Genomic DNA, 21,085 nt, shown 5'->3' with positions numbered 1-21,085 from the left:
ATGAAAGTTATGAGTGATTGTAACGTGCTGATCACATGCATCACACACGCTTCACAAAAGCAGCCCGAACTCGGAACGCAGGAAAATGGTAAAATGCAAGTCCCACACACTCCACACTCACTGAACATGCACTGATCACATGCATCAGACATACACTTTCCATTGGCTAAAAGCACAGTTTTTCCCACACCTCGAGGAAGTCAGGTGTGCAACCTGTACTTGACAAGTACTTTGCCTGTACTCCTCCCCCAAACTTTCTCCTGGGTTCACTGTGAGCCTGCAGCACAGCTGAGAGCTACCAAACCCTGCGACCCTTGCGTGTCCAAAGAACTAGAGACCAGAGGTTTAAGCTGTGACACATGGAATGTGGGGTGGATGAGTCGCATGGTGAGTGGTAGTGCCAGTCTGACAGAACATGGATTGATTACCTTTTTGATGAGGAAGGGTCCTAGGTACCTGGGAGCCAGCTTGCGGGAGATGGTTCTGAGTGGCAGATGGTGTGTGGAGAGCATGACTTGTTGCCCCACCCGGTAAGTGGGCACCTTAGAGCAGCGTTTGTCAGCCTGCCTCTTGGATGCTAGAGCGGAGCGAATGAGTTTTCTCTGGGCCAATGCCCACATCCTCCTGCAGTGGCGTATAAAGATCTGGGCAGAGGGGATGGCGACCTCCTCCTCTTGGTTGGGGAAGAGTGGTGGTTGGTAACCTAGGGAGCACTGGAAGGGTGAGAGACCTGTGGCAGATGAAGGAAGAGTGTTATGAGTGTGCTCGATCCAGGGTAGGTACTTACTCCAAGAACTGGCATCCCTGGACGCCATGCACCTGAGTGCAACCTCCAAAGCCTGGTTTGCCCATTCTGCCTGGCCATTGGTCTGTGGGTGGAAGCCTGAGGAGAGACTACAGGTGGCCCCAATAAGTTTGCAGAAAGCCCTCCAGAATTGCGCAGCGAACTGAGGACCCCGGTCAGAAACGATGTCAGTGGGCAGTCCATGCAGATGGAAAATGTGCTGGATGAGTAGTTCAGTGGTTTCTTTGGCTGAGGGGAGCTTGGGCAGAGGGATGAAATGAACAGTCTTGGAGAAAGGGTCAATGACAGTGAGAATGCATGTGTTGCCACCTGAGTTGGGGAGTCCTGTGACGAAGTCCAGGGCAGTGTGAGACCAAGGTCGATGTGGAGTCGGGAGGGGTCTTAGCAAGCCGGCAGGGGGTCGATTGGCTGTCTTCTTCTGGGAGCATGAGTCACAGGCTGCCACGAACTCCTGGACGTCCTCCTTGATGGATGGCCACCAAAAGCGCTGCTGGATGAGTGCCAGGGCTACCTTTACCGGGGTCCTGCTTCAGGGCCTTCTGCACAAGTGTCTCAACCTCTAGAATGGCAGCTCCCACCAGGCAGCATGGAGGAAGGATGATCTCGGGCAGCTTGGACTCCTCTTGGTGGGAGGAGAACATCCTAGACAGGGCGTCGGGTTTGCCGTTCTTGGAGCCTGGGCAATAGGAAAGCGTGAAGTTGAACCGGGAGAAGAAGAGAGAACAACGGGCTTGACGGGAATTAAGGCATTTGGCAGACTTGAGGTACTCCAGATTCTTATGGTTGGTCCAGACTAGGAAAGGGAACTCCGACCCCTTGAGCCAGTGCCTCCACTCCTCCAAGGCTAGTTTAACAGCCAGTAGTTCTCAGTTACCAATGTCATAATGCCGTTCAGCTGGGGATAGCTGGTGGGAGAAGAAGGATCATGGGTGGACCTTGTCGTCACTGGCCCTCTGGGAAAGTATAGCTCTGACCCCTGACTCGGAAGCATCAACCTCGACAATAAACTGCTTGATTGGATCGGGTATGGTGAGAATGGGTGCTGTGGTAAACCTGTGCTTGAGCGTGGAAAAGGCTTTCTCTGCTTCCTCCCCCCACTTGAATTGGGTCTTGGTCGAGGTCAGTGCTGAGAGAGGTCTGGCCACTGTGCTGAAGTTGCGAATGAAGTGTCTGTAGAAGTTGGCAAATCCTAGGAAGCGCTGGAGCTCTCGTCTCGAAGATGGGGTGGGCCAATCAGCAACTGCCTCGAGCTTGAGGGGGTCCATCTGGATCCTTGCTGGGGAAATGATGAATCCCAGCTGCCAGCAATTTGGTGATGTACTTTTCCATGGCTTGTCTTTCGGCGGGAGAAAGAGAGTAGAGGCGTCCCTTGGGTGGCGCTGTCCTGGGCAGGAGGTCAATACCACAGTCGTAGGGTCTGTGAGGAGGGAGGGACACTGCTCGGGTCTTACTGAAAACTAGCTTAAGGTCCAGATATTCCAGAGGCACGTGAGAGAGGTCGGGAAACTCGCTGGCTGAGGGCTGTGGTGGTTTGGCGGGAGGCAGAGCAGAGTTCAGACAGGAGGCCAAGCAGGAAGAACTCCAGACTAGGATGGTGTTATGTATTAGTCAAGTTAAGGTGGGGATTGTGCTGCATTAACCATGGTAATCCTAGGACGATGGGTACGTGGGGGTTGTTCATGATGTAAAGCTGGATGGTTTCTGAGTGGTTACCGGAAATCCTTAGGGTGAGTGGGGCGGTAAGGTGGGTGATGCTGGTCAAGCCAGTGCCACTGAGTGTCAGGACAGTGAGAGGGATGTCAAGAGCAAGTAGTGGGATTCCCAGACACTTGGCAGTGGCGGAGCGGATCAGGTTCCTGTCCGCCCCTGAGTCGACGAGGGCCTGGAGGTGGTGATGCTGGTTGTCACAGATAATGATGACAGGAAGTAGCAGATGATTAGTGGGGGACTGGTTCCGAGCGTTGCCCACCAGGGCCCCTTGATTCACTGGTGGCCTTGTCCTTTTAGCGGGTAGGCTCAGCAGATGTGTCCCAGGTGACCGCAGTAGAAGCAGGCCCCTGTGCTCTGCCAGCGATGTCATTCCTCTGCTGACACCCGAACCTGGTCTACCTGCATGGGTTTGATGGATGTGGCAGGAGGTGGAGAGGAGGTGAGTTTGGGGCAGTTCTTCTCTCTCCTCCATTGCTGGATCCAAGCGTCAATGCGGTTGGTGAGGTCCATGAGGCTGGAGATGTCTGATGGCAGTTCCCACAATAACAATTCGCCCTTGATGGCATCAGACAAGCCGTGCAGGAACGTGTTGATCTGGGTGTTCTCATTCCAACCGCATGAAGCCGCCAACATCCAGAACTCGATGGCATAATCCGAGGTAGACCGGGACCCCTGCCACAGCTCCATGAGCTCTCTGGCTGCCTCCCGGCCAGACAGAGAACGGTCGAAAGTTCACCTCATCTCCTCGGAGAAATCCTTTTATGGCGTGAGAGATCCATAATCTCCAGAGTGGATGTCCAGGGTGGAGCATGACACATACAGTATGATTAGCATGTTACAATCACTCATAGCTTGCGTGTGATGCAAGCCAGGAGTGGGTATAAAACCAGAGTGTCTGCAGCATTCTGCATCTGTCTTTCGACTGAAGAACATTGGATATTTTGTGGAATTTTTTTTTTTTAATTTTCAGTTTAAAGTTTAGAAAATGGGACCCAAGAAGAAGCGAGCAAAAGTGAAGTAACCCAGCCTGAAACAGCAGAGGGGGAGGAGGAGGAAGAATTTGATGATGATGGTGGCAGCACCGGCGAGTCCTGCACGGACAGGGAAAAGTACACCTTCAAGCCGGCAGAAGGCACAGCACCCCGCCAGAGGGATTTTCACAGGTAAATACACATGCTTTAAATATTAATTTCAGTATCTATATGCTTATGTAATTAATATTATATATGCTGATTTTCATGTATGTTTCAGCTAACAACGCCCAGAAGTGAGGACATTGCAATTCCATCATCGCTGTCAGAGATTTCCTGAGACAAAGCTTTAGTTGTCAGAGATTTTAATATTCACTTCGATAACCCAGAAGACCCTTTAAAAACAGTGTTTGTGTCCATTTAAGATTCAGTAGGGATTAATCAGAATGTCATAGGACCGACCCATAATGGTGGTCACACCCTCGATCTAATACTAATATTTGGGTTAAATGTAGAAAATATAGTCATACTTCCACAGTCTGAAGTTATCTCAGATCATTATCTCATCTCATTCAAACTATATCTGAGTAATAATATATGCACCTCACCACACTACTGTATTAAATGTACATTCACGTCAACTACTGCACAGAGCTTTATAAATGATCTCCCAGAGTTATCAGCTTTGATTGGGTCACTGTCAGCCCCTGCAGAACTTCATCAGGCAACTGAATGCTTAGAGTCAACATTCCGCCATACCTTAGATAATGTAGCTCCTCTTAAAAGGAAAATGGTCAGAGACAAAAAATTAGCACCCTGGTATAATGATGACACTTGCACATTAAAACAGACCACTCGAAAATTGGAACATAAATGGCGTCAAACAAAATTGGTAGTGTTCAAATTAGCGTGGAAGGTGAGCTTCCTGAAGTATAGAAAAGCTCTTAGTGCTGTGAGATCAACATATCTCTCCTCCCTAATAGAAGATAACAAAAATAATCCTAGATTCCTATTTAATACTGTCGCAAAATTAACCAGGAATAAGTCCACTATAGCGGCACGGTGGTGTAGTGGTTAGCGCTGTCACCTCGCAGCAAGAAGGTCAGGGTTCGAGCCTTGTGGCCAGCGAGGGCCTTTCTGTGCGGAGTTTGCATGTTCTCCCCATGTCTGCGTGGGTTTCCTCCGGGTGCTCCGGTTTCCCCCACGGTCCAAAGACATGCAGGTTAGGCTAACTGGTGACTCTAAATTGACCGTAGGTGTGAATGTGAGTGTGAATGGTTGCCTGTGTCTATGTGTCAGCCCTGTGATGACCTGGCGACTTGTCCAGGGTGTACCCCGCCTTTCGCCCGTAGTCAGCTGGGATAGGCTCCAGCTTGCCTGTGACCCTGTAGAACAGGATAAAGCGGCTAGAGATAATGAGATGAAATGAGAAGTCTACTATAGACACATGCATACCTGTAGTATGTAGTAGCAACAATTTCATGATTTTTTTTAATGACAAAATTGAGAATATCCGACAAAAAATTCTAACTACTAATTTAAGGTCAGACAATGTAAGTGACCCTGTAGTTAACAATATAACTGTATCAGATCATCAATTAGAATGTTTTACTCCCCTAAAAGAAACTGAATTACTTTCATTAATCTCGGCATCAAAAGCCTCAACTTGCGTACTAGATCCTTTACCTACACGTCTATTCAAACAGATAATACCTGAAGTAATTGAACAGCTTCTAAAAATAATAAATTCTTCTCTTATGATTGGCTATGTACCCAAATCCTTTAAACTAGCAGCTATCAAACCCCTGATTAAAAAACCTGACCTTGATCCCTGTCAGCTGTCTAATTTTCGGCCAATATCAAACCTCCCCTTTATCTCCAAGATCCTTGAAAAAGCTGTGGCACAGCAGTTATGCTCATATTTACATAGGAATAACATCCATGAAATGTATCAGTCAGGATTTAGACCTCATCATAGCACAGAGACAGCTTTGGTTAAAGTAGTAAATGACTTACTATTGGCGTCTGATCAGGGCTGTGTCTCGCTGCTTGTGTTGCTTGACCTTAGTGCAGCATTTGATACCACTGATCATTCCATTCTTCTGGATAGACTAGAAAATGTTGTGGGAGTTAAGGGAACGGCCCTCTCCTGGCTCAGCTCTTATTTAACTGATCGCTATCAGTATGTTGATATAAATGGTGATATTTCTAGACGTACTGAGGTAAAGTTTGGTGTTCCAAAAGGTTCTGTCTTGGATCCATTGTTTTTTTCTTTATATATGTTACCTCTGGGTGATATTATTCGTAAACATTGTATTAGTTTCCACTGTTATGCTGATGAGACACAGTTGTATGTTTCTGCAAAACCTGATGAGAGACACCAGCTTTATAGAATTGAGGAATGTGTAAAGGACATTACACACTGGATGCTTATTAACTTCCTTCTGCTTAACTCTGACAAGACTGAAGTACTTGTACTCGGACCACATGCAGCTAGAAGTAAGTTTTCTGATTACACAGTAACTCTGGATGGCCTTTCTGTTTCTTCACGTGCAGCAGTAAAAGACCTTGGAGTGATTATTGACCCCAGTCTTCCATTCGAAACTCACATTGATAACATTACCTGGATAGCTTTCTTTCATCTCAGAAATATTGCTAAGATAAGAAATTTAATGTCACTAGGCAAGGCAAGGCAAGGCAAGTTTATTTGTATAGCACATTTCATACACAATGGCAATTCAATGTGCTTTACAGAAGTAAAAACAAAAACAGTAAACAAAAGAGAAATAAAATTACATAAAATAATTTTATCTTTATTCTAAAATAATTAATTAAAAGAATTAAAAGAATTAAAAGAAAATAATAAGAATTAAACAATAGTAGAAATAAAATATTAAAATGCCAAAAAGAAAAAGGAGAAAAAGAAAGAAGGAAAAAAAACTAGCAGAATAAAATAGAATAAAGTTAAAGTAAATTTAAAACATGCAGAGAAAGTAAAGATTATAAAAAATGTAAAAAAATATTAATTATTCAACAGAAAGCATCTGAAAACAGCTTGGTCTTTAACCTAGATTTGAAGCTGCCAACAGCAGGAGCATTTTTAATGTCCTCTGGCAGTTGGTTCCATAGCTGTACTGCATAGTAGCTAAAAGCTGCTTCACCACACTTTGTTTTAACAACTGGTTTTAATAATAAATTTTTCTGTTGCGATCTGGTAGATCTGATTGGGTTAGGCCGCTGCAACATATCAGAGAGGTAATTGGGCCCTGTACCATTTAGAGATTTGTACACCAGCAGCAATACTTTAAAGTCAATTCTGTAGCTTACGTCACTACGTGACGCGGAAAAACTAGTTCATGCTTTCGTTACCTCCAGGTTGTATTATTGTAATGCCTTACTTCTGGATGTTCCAATAAGTGCATAAACAAACTCCAGTTAGTTCAAAATGCAGCAGCAAGAATCCTTACTAGAACTAGAAAATATGACCACATCACTCCTGTCCTATCCACACTGCATTGGCTCCCAATCAAATTTCGTATTGATTATAAAGTACTACTATTGACCTTTAAAGCACTGAATGGTCTTGCACCACAGTACCTGAGTGAACTTCTGCTCCTCTATGACCCGCCATGCCTACTTAGATCAAAAGGAGCAGGCTATCTGCTGGTACCTCGTATAGTGAAGGCTACATCATGGGGCAGAGCCTTTTCTTACAAAGCCCCACAGTTATGGAACAGCCTTCTAAGTAGTGTTCGGGAATCAGACACAGTCTCAGTGTTTAAGTCTAGGCTGAAAACATATCTGTTTAGTCAAGCCTTTTGTTAATGGTGTTTATGAGGTAAAGGTGTAGATCTGGGGGGTCCTCAGACATAGAGTGTTTTGGTAAACTGGGATGTATGGATGCTGTCAGTCCCCACTTGCTTGCTCACTCGAGTTTGTTGACAGTGTAGTGGCTGGCTGCTTTATGTCCCAGGGCTCCCTTATGCCTGTGTTACCTTCTGGCTCTCCCCTTTTAGTTATGCTGTCATACTGTAGTTAGTTGCCAGAGTCCCTGCTTGTACTCAGTGCAAAATGTATACTGTTCCTACTTATTCAGGTGACATTGGGCATACCTAACAACCTGTGTTTTCTCTCCCTCTCTCTCTCCCCCTCCCCCCAAATCTGTCCCTCTGAATTACATGTTGGTCCTGGGATCGAGTTGCTGACCTCTTCTGCTCCTCGGACCTGCTTGATCCATTCTGGTGCCCTGTGTCTGGTTGGAGTCTCATCACATTGCTCCTGTGGAGGACGGCCCCATGAGGACAGTTGAAAGTCACACCTGGAGTCACACTCTGGACTCTTACAGTAATGCTTTTATGGCTGAAGACTATAGTTGACTTGCTAACTTTAGGACTGCAGTTGTCATGAACAGTTTTGCACTCAAGTTTCCATCAATGAAGAGTTTATAACATCAACGAAACTGACTTCATGTTAAAACTGTTAATGTTATAGTCATGCTGTCTGTTGTTGCCCAAATGAGGATGGGTTCCCTTTTGAGTCTGGTTCCTCTCGAGGTTTCTTCCTCATGTCATCTGAGGGAGTTTTTCCTTGCCACCGTCACCACAGGCTTGCTCATTGGGCATAGATTAGGGATAAAATTAGCTCATGCTTTAAGTTGCTCAAATTCTGTAAAGCTGCTTTGTGACAATGTTGATTGTTAAAAGCGCTATACAAATAAATTTGACTTGACTTGGCTGTCAGGCCATTGTGCCATGCTCAGTGATAAGGACAAGGACATCCCGACACCCCTTCCCACCACTCAGCAGGAGTAGGAGCAGGACAGCAGCTCGGAGTCAGAGTGTGTTTCAGTGCTCAAACCGTTGGGCTATTTAGTTGGGATTTTTTACAACGTAATAAAATGCATTATTCCCTTATACTCATGTTTTATTATTTGATGTTTGCATGGTAAATTAACATATACTCAAATAAAAACAGCAAATGAGGTGGTCTTCTTCCTTTCTACAATGCTACACGCTACATGATCGGTTCCTTGGTTCCTCCCCAATCAGGGCTGGACTGGGACAAAAAAAACGGGCTGAGCATTTTTGACTGAGGCAGGCCATTAAGACTTCGACAGGCTCATAATTACCAGAGTACAAACGACTAGTAACCTTCCCCCCCCCCGAGGAGGTTTGGCCAGGTATTGCAATGACCCCATCTTAGTCTGTCTGTCTGTCCCCCTGCAGTGTGTGTGTGTGCCATCTTTACGGGGAGCCAAACACACCGGTTGGGGCCAGGTTGCTATCTCTCATTGCACTTGTTTAAGTATGTTTTCCGTGAAGCAATGTACATTTTTTTACGGTTGTTACATCCTGGCCAAGGGGAAATGGTGCAACATTTAAAGCAAGAATTCCCGGCCCCCAAAAAACACCAACAAATGCACAGTAACTATGCAGTCAATGATTTATTTAAAATGCTTCTTGCACACAATGTGGCATGGTTGGAAAAGAGCCCCCAGAAGCTGTTTATGTCAGCTTCTGAACAGTTTAAGAAATAAGCTTCAGCGCAGGCTCTATGTGCCATGCTTTTTTCATGCTCTACAGCTCTCTGGTGGGCATGTCTCCAGTCTGACATCCCAGTTATGAATATGTTGGAATCAGTAGTCTTGCTAAAAGCCAAGCATACAAAACAGAATAAAGCATGACGTTGATTACAGTACGTCAGCCACTTCCTGCTTGTGCCATCTTTGTTAGTGAACACCCTCTTTACAATTGCGTTTGTAGCATCTTGTTTGGGATGATGCATTAAAAACGCTTGCATCCTACCAGGCTCTGGTCGTGAAAAGTAATCTACTGTGTCTTCACTCTCTTCAACCTCACCTGCCACAAGAGCCTGGCTGGACTAGACAGGAAGAGAGGGATAGAATATTGCAATTTATAAACTACTCCATAAATAATTAATTGATTAAATAAATCTATTTGGAACTCGCATGGTGGAGCAGAAACGAAAGCAAAGCACTATTTAATGCAACTGCTACGACATGTAAAAATAACAGTTGCTCATGATTCTCGTGTGATATAGCGCTAACGTGGCTTACTTCCATCACCTTAAAGTCCCTATTATCCTAAGTTAGTCCTAACATTACTGCTTGCTTACCGGCTGCTGCTGTGCTACACTTCCCTCATTCTGTCCCTCGGCATCGGGTTCCCTTTCAAAAACCTCATACTGGGACGATGTGGAGGCTACAGCAGTCCCTCCAGTGAACAGGTCTGTTATTTTTGAGCATTTTGCTGCGTCTGCTTCGAGCTGTTTAATTTTTTTCTCTTGCAGCCTCACCGCACCGCCTTTGCATTTTGGTTTCTCCATCCTTCCACAGGTAATCTACGAACCGGGCAAAATCTCGGCGGAGCTGATTCGGTGCAGGGAAGGGGTGGGGGTGCCAGAGTGCCGCTGATTGGTTCAGTCCACTGAAAATAGACCAATAGGGCACCACGACTCTATATTATGTGCCGGACCGCCGGTTTCAAAGTAAAATTATTATTATAATTATTATTTAATTAATATCTTAGACTGTCAGGCCACTTGGACTGTTAGGCCACCGGGATTTTGCCCGGTACACCAGACGGCCTGTCCAGCCCTGTCCCCAATATATATACCCAGAGTCTTGCCTCTCGTGTTGTGTGCAGGTCACGTGCGGTGCGTGCAGGTCACGTGCACTGTGTGCAGGTCGCGTGTGCTGTGTGTGTGCCACACATGGGGTAGAAAGTGAGATGTACTTCTGTCTTGCACGCCGCACAAATAGCAAGTGTGGAGTACTTGTGTAGTATTTCTGAGGCATGTCACTCGTACAATGACCGTGCATCACTCATGAGTCTTACTGTCATCGCAAAAAGCCCCTACTAGCCACGCTGCTGACTTGGTTCAGGCGTACAAAAGGAGTACGGGTCCCGTACATAGTGTATGCGTTCTTGATTTGTCACAAGACCCATAGAATTTGCATATGCAGGACCAAAAGTCTCCACGGGCAGTCTGAGACCTTCTATGGCACTGAACACATGCAAGTGTCGCGCAAGTCTCAAGCACGGTTTTGCCAATTTTTTTACCGTAGACCATCAGTAGCAGCCCGTACGGCGGGTTGTGAGTGAGGCTTTATATGTAAATATCAAAATTGTTAAATAGGCTACTCCCAGTCAGTTTCTGCAGAGGTAGGGAAATTGAACAGCCTTCCATTGCTATCCCAGATTACGGACCGGGCCAGTGGGGCTGGTGCCCAGGGGCTCAAGGGGTCCAGGAGCCCGGGGGAGCCCATAGCGATGCCGATGCCAATTGTGACATCAGAGGGTCTCTATTCTCTAGGATCTTATGACTACTTACACTGTTATAGGGCATATCTGAAGAAAACAGAGGGAAGGGGTGGGTTGGTGGGTGGCGGGGGACGGCAATCAGAGGGCCCCTGGCCCTGCTGTAGTGCCTCTCATGAAAACTCCTGAGGCCGTAACATCTGCCAACTAGGGGTTCAAGGAAGTGGGGGAATGCTTTCACAGGATCCTATGATTATGAAAGCCCCTGCTAAGGGTCGTGACTTCTGGCTATCTGGGGGCCCTAGAGAAAGCCCTAACGGGAAAGCGTACTGTTAAGAGTAGCGCCAAATTCTGGGCCCTATGGACCTAGCTCAAATGGACCCCCCCTACAAAAAAAAAACTGACTCCCTATGGGGCCCCCTGATACGTAGGGCCCTGGTGACTGAGTCCCACTTTCCCCCCTACTTCGACGCCCCTGAAGAGAGCCCTCTGATTACAAACGTCCTTACAAAGGGCCTCTGATTTACCAAGGGTTTTGGTGTTGGGGTTCATTTTTGTTCCTTACTTCATGTCATGTCATAGGCAGATAACAACATGCCTTGTGTGCCTCATGCCGGGGACACATACACGCGAATTTGGCAAAGCGAAGCGAAATTCGCCATTCATTCTTATGAGGGAAGCGAAGTGGGGCAAAGGCAAGCGAACAGGGCGAAGTGAAGTGAAAATATTTGGCCAAGTTTAATATTATGCAAATGAGGAGCGAATTTCGCCTGCGGCGGCCAATCAAATCAACAACATAAATGGTTTAATCGATTTGATTCGCCGCTACGACCTCAAAGCCGTTGTAAGGACTAGTGTATTTTCAGTGAGAAATTTCGGAAGTCTAAGTGAAAATCTAATAACGATTTTCCAATGGACTGACAAGAAGGGGTGGAGACTTGGGCTCTCTCTCTATATATAGGCTCCCTGCTTCAGTACTCCTCACAACATTCTGACCGTTCAGCTTGACAACTTGCTCTGTGTTCAGCCTGTTCAACCAGACTTGTTCAGCAGTTTAGCATCCAACAGCCTTTTTAAAGGCTTATATCCATTTATATATTATATTATATTATATTATATTATATTATATTATATTATATTATATTATATTATATTATATTATATTATATTATGTGGCACGGTGGTGTAGTGGTTAGTGCTGTTGCCTCACAGCAAGAAGGTCCGGGTTGGAGCCCCGTGGTCGGCGAGGGCCTTTCTGTGTGGAGTTTGCATGTTCTTCCCGTGTCCATGTGGGTTTCCTCCGGGTGCTCCGGTTTCCCCCACAGTCCAAAGACATGCAGGTTAGCTTAACTGGTGACTCTAAATTGACCGTAGGTGTGAATGCGAGTGTGAATGGTTGTCTGTGTCTATGTGTCAGCCCTGTGATGACCTGGTGACTTGTCCAGGGTGTACCCCGCCTTTCGCCCGTAGTCAGCTGGGATAGGCTCCAGCTTGCCTGCGACGCTGTAGAAGGATAAAGCGGCTAGAGATAATGAGATATTATATTATATTATATTATATTATATTATATTATACATCACTGCACATTCAAAGGTTCAAAGCCTTTGTAAAAGGCTAGTGCATTTCCAACAGCCTTTGTGAAGGCTCATTGTCTTTAATTATTATATTATATTACTAGAAACAATACTGCACCTTCAAAGGTTCAAAGCCTTTTTAAAGGCTCATTGCCTTTAATTATTGTATTGCGGATATATATATATATATATATATATATATATATATATATATAATCTCATTATCTCTAGCTGCTTTATCCTTCTACAGGGTCGCAGGCAAGCTGGAGCCTATCCCAGCTGACTACGGGCGAAAGGCGGGGTACACCCTGGACAAGTCGCCAGGTCATCACAGGGCTGACACATAGACACAGACAACCATTCACACTCTCATTCACACCTACGGTCAATTTAGAGTCACCAGTTAACCTAACCTGCATGTCTTTGGACTGTGGGGGAAACCGGAGCACCCAGAAGAAACCCACGCGGACACGGGGAGAACATGCAAACTCCACACAGAAAGGCCCTCGCCGGCCATGGGGCTCGAACCCGGACCTTCCTGCTGTAGGCGACAGTGCTAACCACTACACCACCATGCCGCCCATATATATATATAAAAAATATATATTATTATAACCAGTTGTGAGAAACTTAGGAAGTGCCAGTGAAAATCCAATAGATATAACACTCCCACTGTTAGGGTTTTGCTGGGATTCAAACCTGGTTCGCTGGTGTGATAATCCAGCAAACCCCCACTAGGCCACCAGGGAGATGACTCAAATGCAGAGGCGTGAGGTGGAAGTAGAAAAAGTATCAAAGGGTTTATTACCAATATATACAGTCCAAAAGAAATAATCCAAAACACTCAGAAGATGAAGGGAAAAATAAGAAATATCCAAAGTACAAAAGTCAAAACAAAAGCCAAAACAACAGAAAAGAAAAAGCAAAAATACCAACACTCAGAAGATCCAAAAAACAGTAAATACTAGGTCCAAAAAGAAAAGCAAAGTGCAAAACCAAAACGACAAAGGCAAGGAACATGGTACAGAGGAAACTGGAGCTAAACATAACAGCACAAAGACTCCGTGACAAGAGGACTGAACTCAGGGGTACAAATACACAAACTAATTAAGGACAGGGTGGGGCAGGAAACAGGCAATAAGACAAAAACAAAACACAGAACACAGTGGTGACCTCTAGAGGCCAAGACAAACATGACCAGAAAAGGAAATAACAGCGGCCTCTAGAGGCCAAAACAGTCCCAGTCCTAACACCCACATTACACTTGGCATCAGTAATATGGATTGCAAACAAAAAAGTGGGGCTTCAAAACGAAAAGCCAAAAAAATTAGGGAGGCAAAGCAGGCCGATTTTTAAAAAAATGTGCCTCTGATTTCTAACTTTTTCGACAAGCCTCAAGATTCAAGTATCGATGATGTCATCAGTGGCCTGAGTTGTAGCAATGAAGAGATCACTACTGGCTTGATCATACAGGAGCCCTCACAGACCCAATCAAGCATAGACCCGACCTGTCAGGCTCAGGCCTCAGGCCCACAATCAGACCAGGCATCGCCTGAGAAAGTGTTTCCAAGTGAGGAGGAGTGCACAGAGCCCAGTTTCACACCAGAAGCTTGGGACTCCAACTCCAGTTGTGAAACACTTAATGACCCTGCTTTACAGCCAAATACCACAACCGACCAAGACTGCACTCTTGTTAGTACAGGAGACTCACTGTCAGACCAGGCATCGCCTGAGAAAGTCTTGTCAAGTCAGAAGGGGTACACCGAGACCAGTATCACAACAGAAGCTGGGGGCTCAAACTCCTGGTGTGAGACAGATAATGACCCTGCTTTATGGCCAAGTTCCATTATTGAACAAGTCAAGTTGATTCTGGTTAGTAGAGGAGCAGCTGCTTTTCAAAATTGAAGTGAAAAGTACCCTGCCTCAAGTAGGGATAGGACAATGGGGGGGCATGACTAGGAGTTTCACAAATTCTTTACTCAAATGTTCTCTACCTAATGGCCAATCTGTGATTAGGCAGTGGCTACTTTACTCCCCTTCAACTGGTTGCATCTTTTGTTTTGCTTGCAAGCTATTTTCAAGTAAGCACAATGCATTGGGTTTTCTGATTGGAAACATTCTGAGCGTATCGGTGAGCATGAGAGGAGTGAGGAGCATAGGTCTTGCATGCTAGCATTACACAATCGCTCCAAAAACACAGGAAGAGTTGATTCTGATCTTGTCAAACAAATGGATGCAGAGAGGCAATACTGGCGGGAAGTTTTGAAAAGAGTTGTTGCTGTAATCCAGTTTTTTGGGGAGAGGGGCCTTGCTTTCAGGGGAGACAATGAGCAGCTGGGATCACCTCACAATGATAATTTCTTGGGCATTGTCGAACTGTTGGCCAAATTTGACCCTTTTCTAGCCGACCATCTCCAAAGGTTTGGAGGCAAGGGCAAAGGCTCTGTGTCCTACCTCTCATCAACAATCTGTGAGGAATTTATCCACTTAATGGGAGAAAGAACAGAGGAAGCAATTATCAGTGAGATTAAAGAGTCTAAATACTTTTCTGTTATAGTTGACTCCACTCCAGACCTTGCTCATGTGGACCAACTCACTTTTATTTTCAGGTTTGTAAATAATGGTGGAGAAGTAGTTGAGCGTTTTCTGGCTTTTGAGCTTATTGGAAATCATAGTGGGAGCAGTTTGGCTGAGTGTGTTGTTGCTATGGTGGAGAACCTGGGCCTAGACTTAACTAACTGTAGAGGCCAGTCTTATGACAATGCAAGTATGTCAAGAAAGTACAATGGAGTCCAAGCTCATCTGAAACGAATAAACCCATTAATTTGTTATGTCCCCTGTGCAGCACATTCGTTGAATTTAGTTGGTGTCAATGCTGTTGACAGTTGCCCAGAAGCTGGCCGTTTCTTTGACTTTGTGCAATCACTATACACGTTTTGTACCCCGTCAACACAGGTGGGGAAAGGTGTTTCGTGATACAGATGTGAAACTCACATTGAAATCGTTGTCAGGTACTCGCTGGAGTTCAAGAGCTGAATCCACAAAGGCTCTTTGGAAATATTATCCACAACTGAGAGAGGCACTGAACAATATTTCCAAAGATTCACAGGAGAAACGTGAAACTAGAAGCAAGGCCTCTGCACTCTGTGGCAAGCTGGACACCCTAGAGATAGCCTTCATGGCACACTTTTGGGATACAATACTGCAGCGGTTCCAAGCCACAAGTCTGCAGTTGCAGAAACATAACATTGACATACACATGGCTACACGGCTTCTCCTTTCACTTCGTGACTTTGTGGCAGAACAGAGAGACAATTTCACCTTTTTTGAAGAGTCAGCTTTAAATGTTACCCATTCAGTCTCCCAAGACTACAGGCATGACCTCCAGTGCACAAAGAAGCGCAAACATATGGCTGATGAAAGTGAAGAGCCAGGTGTTGAATTTAGTGGAAAAGAAAAGTTTCAGATTGAAACATTCGATGTTCTAATTGACAAACTTGTGTCCTGTCTTAACCATCAGTTAACTGCATACACACACTTGACCAATCTTCTTCATGTTCTTTTCATGCCTGACAATGTGTCCAACAGTGAGCTCACTTCAAGGGCCAAATCAGTTGCTGCAGCATATCCCACAGATTTGGACATGAGCCTGGCAGATGAACTTGTACAATACAAATCATTCATGTCAGAAAATCAAAAATGCCCAAGTACAATGCTGAAGACCATGGTGGATTTGGATCTACAGTCCACTTTTCCAAATGTGTACATAGCACTCAGACTTTTTTTGACCCTGCCTATTACAAATTGTGAAGGGGAACGTTCATTCTCCAGACTGGCTCGTATTAAGAATGAACTCAGGATGACAATGTGCCAAAACCGCTTGAATTCACTTTCTCTTCTGGCAATTGAATCAGAGTTGGTCCGACAGCTTAACCTTGATGAATTAGTGGATGACTTTGCAAGAAGGAAGAGTAGGAAAAAACTTATATAGCCTAGAATGAATTATTCCTTAGGTATGGCTTAATTATTGACATATCCTAATCAGTTTCCTTGTTAACTTCTTGACACAATACATACAGTACATCTTTAATCACTAACATTGTATGCCTTAATGTTCTAAACATACGGTATGTTCACATGTCACTTTATTTACTTCATTCACATGTTGCCCTCTGCTAGTTTGCGACCTCAGTAGCCTTTGTGTGTGTGTGTGTGTGGGGGGGGCTTTGCGAACTCCTGGCCCTGGGGCCCAGACCCCCCATAATCCGGCCTTGTTCCATTGTTTTGAGCCACTATGATGTGAGCTTGTCTTCCTCTATAGTGTGTTTTCACCGACGTCACCAAAACACAAAAGTCCCGAATGTGCACCATATTGGAGGCATTGAGTTATGTAAACTAATAACGATTACATTTCACACAGGAAAAAAAATCACAATTTTCGTAATGGCATCAGCCAAGAAGCTTGCAAGACAGAAGCTACTTCCTCCTCCTGATTTTCGATTATTTTAGGTAATCGGTAGAAGTGCAGATGTTTCTCACGATCTGAGTGATTATGGCAACACAAAACTCTGCATAATTATTATTTGGTTAGTTTATCAAAAAATTCACAAAGATTGCTTTGCTGCTGACGTATCCAATGCCTCCAATATGGCAGATTTCCGGTTTGATAATGTCACGTGAAAACACTCTATTGTAAAAAATAAAGCAATTACATGGAAATACTCAACCGGGACAACTATAGAATAAAACATTAAATTCATGTACTTACTTCAAGTCCAGTCTGTTCCTGAGAAGATTCATTCTGATCAACTTGTTCATCACTTAGGTCACAAGCTGGCCTTACAGGAAGCACTGTTGTTGTTGCTGCTGTTTGAAAACATTCTATAACAGCCATGTTTTTGATGTTTTGATCACTAGAGCTTTTTTATTTTATTTTATTTCTTTTTCTATTTTTTTTCTGTGCGTTTGTGTAGTTTGATGTTTGTTTGAGTGTTTTGTCCACCGGTTGTGGTGTAGCTCCGGACCTAGTTTTGGGCGTCAGTTCCCTCCAGGCCTTGGTTCACTGTGGGTGATGCCTGTGCTCCCAGCTGTGGACTGCAGTGAGCTCGTTGCTCATTTTACATTGTGGTTGTCCAGCGCTCTGCGCTTTAACGCTTGGCGTGATGTTCCGAGCGATGTTGCTTGGTGGTGTCGCGGCAGCTGTGCAGGCGGTTTGGGACACCAGCGCTCTGCGTGGCGGAGCTTCTCTGCTCGCTTTGTGGATCCATGGTGTGGTGTTTGACCGATGTTGCTGATGGCGTCGCAGCGGCGGTGCTGGAGATGTGGGACTTGTTTTTGTGCACCTTTTGGTGGGACTGTGGCTGCTACACCACGGGAATTACATCCTGACCCCTACTTGGTGGACTTTTTACTTTTTATTTTTTATTTATTTATTTTTTATTATATTTTTTATGTATTTTTTTCTTTCTTTGTCTATAATTGTAAAGCGTCCTTGGGTTTTTTGAAAGGCGCTATATAAATTTAACTTATTATTATTATTATTATTATTATTATTATTATTTTCAATAGGCTACTCAATGCAAGCACCTGTAGTGACTGAGCTAAAGCTTGCCGCTTAGAAAATGACGGCAATTTATTGAGAACATGTTCACACTGATATTTTTAATGCCAAGTTGCAACTTAACAAAAGTGCGTGCCCCTTGCTGACACGGCCGCAGACACAGACCTGGGTGGAGAAGGACAAGGAGGAGGGGTCGAGGGGGGATTTCACGCTTCTCACGATGTCTCTAAGCTGGAGCCATTTGTCCTCCACTCCAATACAAACCCCTCGACATCAGTGCCACGTTTGACTAAATGTTTCGCGCTGTAGAAAAGGTAATGTGAGTGGAGGGCAGCGACTGGGACTGAATGTGTGGATGCTCGCGGTTAGATTTAGAATAGATTCTAATAATTCCAGTTCTAGAATTTTAAACTCATAGCTTAACCGACTTTAACCGGCTAATGAGGCTCAGTGGTCGGTCAAGATTTTTTTTAGTTTTCGCCATCCCTACTCTAGATACAGTCTGAGTAGAGTAGAGAGTTGAAGACATACCTGTTTTCCAGTCGGAATGTCCTTATTATGGATGAAACTGTGAAACGGCTTAGATTAGATTAGGGTGGACTCTCTGCCCAGCTTCCCTCACAGTCAGGCCATGGTTTATGACATGGTCCACCAAAGTTGCTCTTATGTCATCAGAAATAATGGTCCTTGCATGGCCTCTTCGACCATGTCCTCCTCCTCCTCCTCCTTCTCCTCCCTCTCTCTGTCTGTCTGTCTGTCTGTCTTCCTCTTCCTCTGCCTCTAGCTCTCCCTGCCTCCATGCTTGCAAAGTTCTCAAAATGGCTTCACTGAGGCCTTTTTGCAGCTGGCTGATTGGTGTTCAGTTTTTAAGTAAGTATTTTCAGGTGTATGTCTAAGTATTTTCAATTACCCAATGTGTTTTGTATTTTGAATAGATGTGTTTTCCCGATGGTACCCTGAGATTTCATTTTTGAATGAAGTGTCTTATGTATGAAATAGTGTGTAGTGTGCAGGAGCAAGTGTGTTGCAGAAAGGAGCAAGTGTGTTGCAGAATTGCAACTAAAGTGCAAAGCAGTGCTTTTGTTTCAGGCAGCGTTTCTCAACCTTTTTTCAGTCACGGCACCCTTCAGAAGTATGCAAATTCTCAAGGCACCCCATATAAAATATATTCAAAAACTACACTGCATCCCCCAATACCTCCCCACCACACACACACACACAGACACACACACCATAAGTGGTTATTGAGAGAGAGAGAGAGGAGGCAGTGTGACTTACAATCAGTGGGAGACTTGAGCCTGGGATGATGCACACAAATGATCTATTCTGGCAGGAATGGATGAGAGGCAAACACGGAGCTCCTGGTCCACAGCCCTCAGTTACTCCCTGTACTTATTCTTGATGCAAGTCAGGGTCGAAAAGCTCACTTCACACAAATACATTGTGGAGAATGGTAATAGAATAGCAATGGCGCTGCTTGAAGCTATTGGATACTTTCTCCAATGATATCCAAAACCCGTCCAAAGCCATGTCTTGAAATTTTATTTTTAATGCGCGATCTTCTCTGATCTCTGCCAGTTGCTCCTGTACTGGCAGTGACGTCTTTTGAGCTTTCCAGTGCACTTGAACTCCAAGGGTCAAGGACCCAGTCAAACTGTGCATAAGACTCTGATGGAAAATAGTGACTAAATCTCTCATCAAGAGTTTTAAGATGCTGAGTAATGAGGTCAGAAAGTGTGCTGCTGTTTGAATGCTCACTGCACAAGGGGAACATTTCAAGCCTGCCTTGTTCCACAAATGAACGCCAGAGTGTGATCTTTGATCTGAAGCCACGCAGCTTGTCAGTTGAGGTGAGCAGGTTTTCTTTTTTGCTTTGCATTTTAGCATTCAGTTCATTGAGATGCCTAAAGATGTCATCCAAGTACGTGAGTTTTGCGCACCATCGCTCATCTGCAAGCTGCTCCACGTGTGCAGATTTCTCTCCTATCAGGAAAATTCTGAGTTCTCCTCTTAACTCGTACACTCAGACCAAAACCTTCCCACGTGAAAGCCAGCGGATGGCTGTGTGTAGCAGCAAGCTATGATACTCTGCTCCCATTTCCTCACAAAAAATGGAAAACAGGAGGCTCTTTAAGGGCCGCGCCTTGATGAAATTAACGATGTCCACCACTCTGTCCAGTACATCTGAAAGTTCTCTGGGCAGTGTCTTTGCAATGAGTGCCCCCCTGTGAAGGAAGCAGTGGGTCGTTCGCACATCTGGGTTTTGCGCTTTGACCCTACTGATAAAGCCCCTGGCACTGCCTGTCATGGCAGCCGCTCCATCCATGCAGATACTGATACAGTTCTTCCAACTTAATCCTCCCTTTTCAAGATACTTGGTTGTCACACGATAAATCTCCTCTCCGGTCATTTTTGTTAGGCATTGGTTTGCAAAATAAAAAAATTCTCTTTAATATGGTCCCCATCTATGAACTGAACATTTGCCAAGAGCTGCACATGCCCACTTATGTCTGTTGATTCATCAATTTGTAAGGAAAAATATCCACTTGCCTTGATTTTTTCAAAAAAACACATCTTCAATATCTGCAGACATGTCGTTGATTCGTCTTCCAATTGTACAGTCTGACAGCGGGACCTTTGCTATTTCGTTTGCTGCTTGTGGGCCCAGCATTTTGCTGACGATTGCTGTGCATGCTGGTAATATGACTGTCTCAGCAATCGTGTGTGACTTCTTAGCCTTAGCTATGACCTCGGCCACAAGATAGCTAGCCTCCAGTGCTTTTTCTGACACTTTTGTACACTTCATCATTATTTGCTCTTGTTGGCTGTGTTGACATTTCACATGAACAAAATACTCCACATCCTTGTAAGCTAGTGATGGACGATTTGTTGTCAGGTGTCTTTTAAGTTTGCTCGGAACCATCGCCTGGTTTGACAATTTCATGCCACATACTAGGCACAAAGGGAGAGGGCATGATGGATCTCCGGTACAGCTGAAACTATATTTCAAGTAATTGTCATCGTACTGTCTTTTTTTTGTCTTACTGCTGGCGTCCCCTACCTTCGCTAAAGAGCTGCCACTGGATGATGAAGTTAGCTCAGATTCAGAGTCAACATTATCTGATTCTGGAGCCTTTCTTTTCAAAAACCGATCCATGCTTGTTCTTTACTCTTCATGATACGCA

The sequence above is a fragment of the Neoarius graeffei genome, chromosome 3 (assembly GCF_027579695.1).
Source record: "Neoarius graeffei isolate fNeoGra1 chromosome 3, fNeoGra1.pri, whole genome shotgun sequence".
Taxonomy (NCBI): domain Eukaryota; kingdom Metazoa; phylum Chordata; class Actinopteri; order Siluriformes; family Ariidae; genus Neoarius; species Neoarius graeffei.
This window is presented reverse-complemented; position numbering follows the sequence as displayed.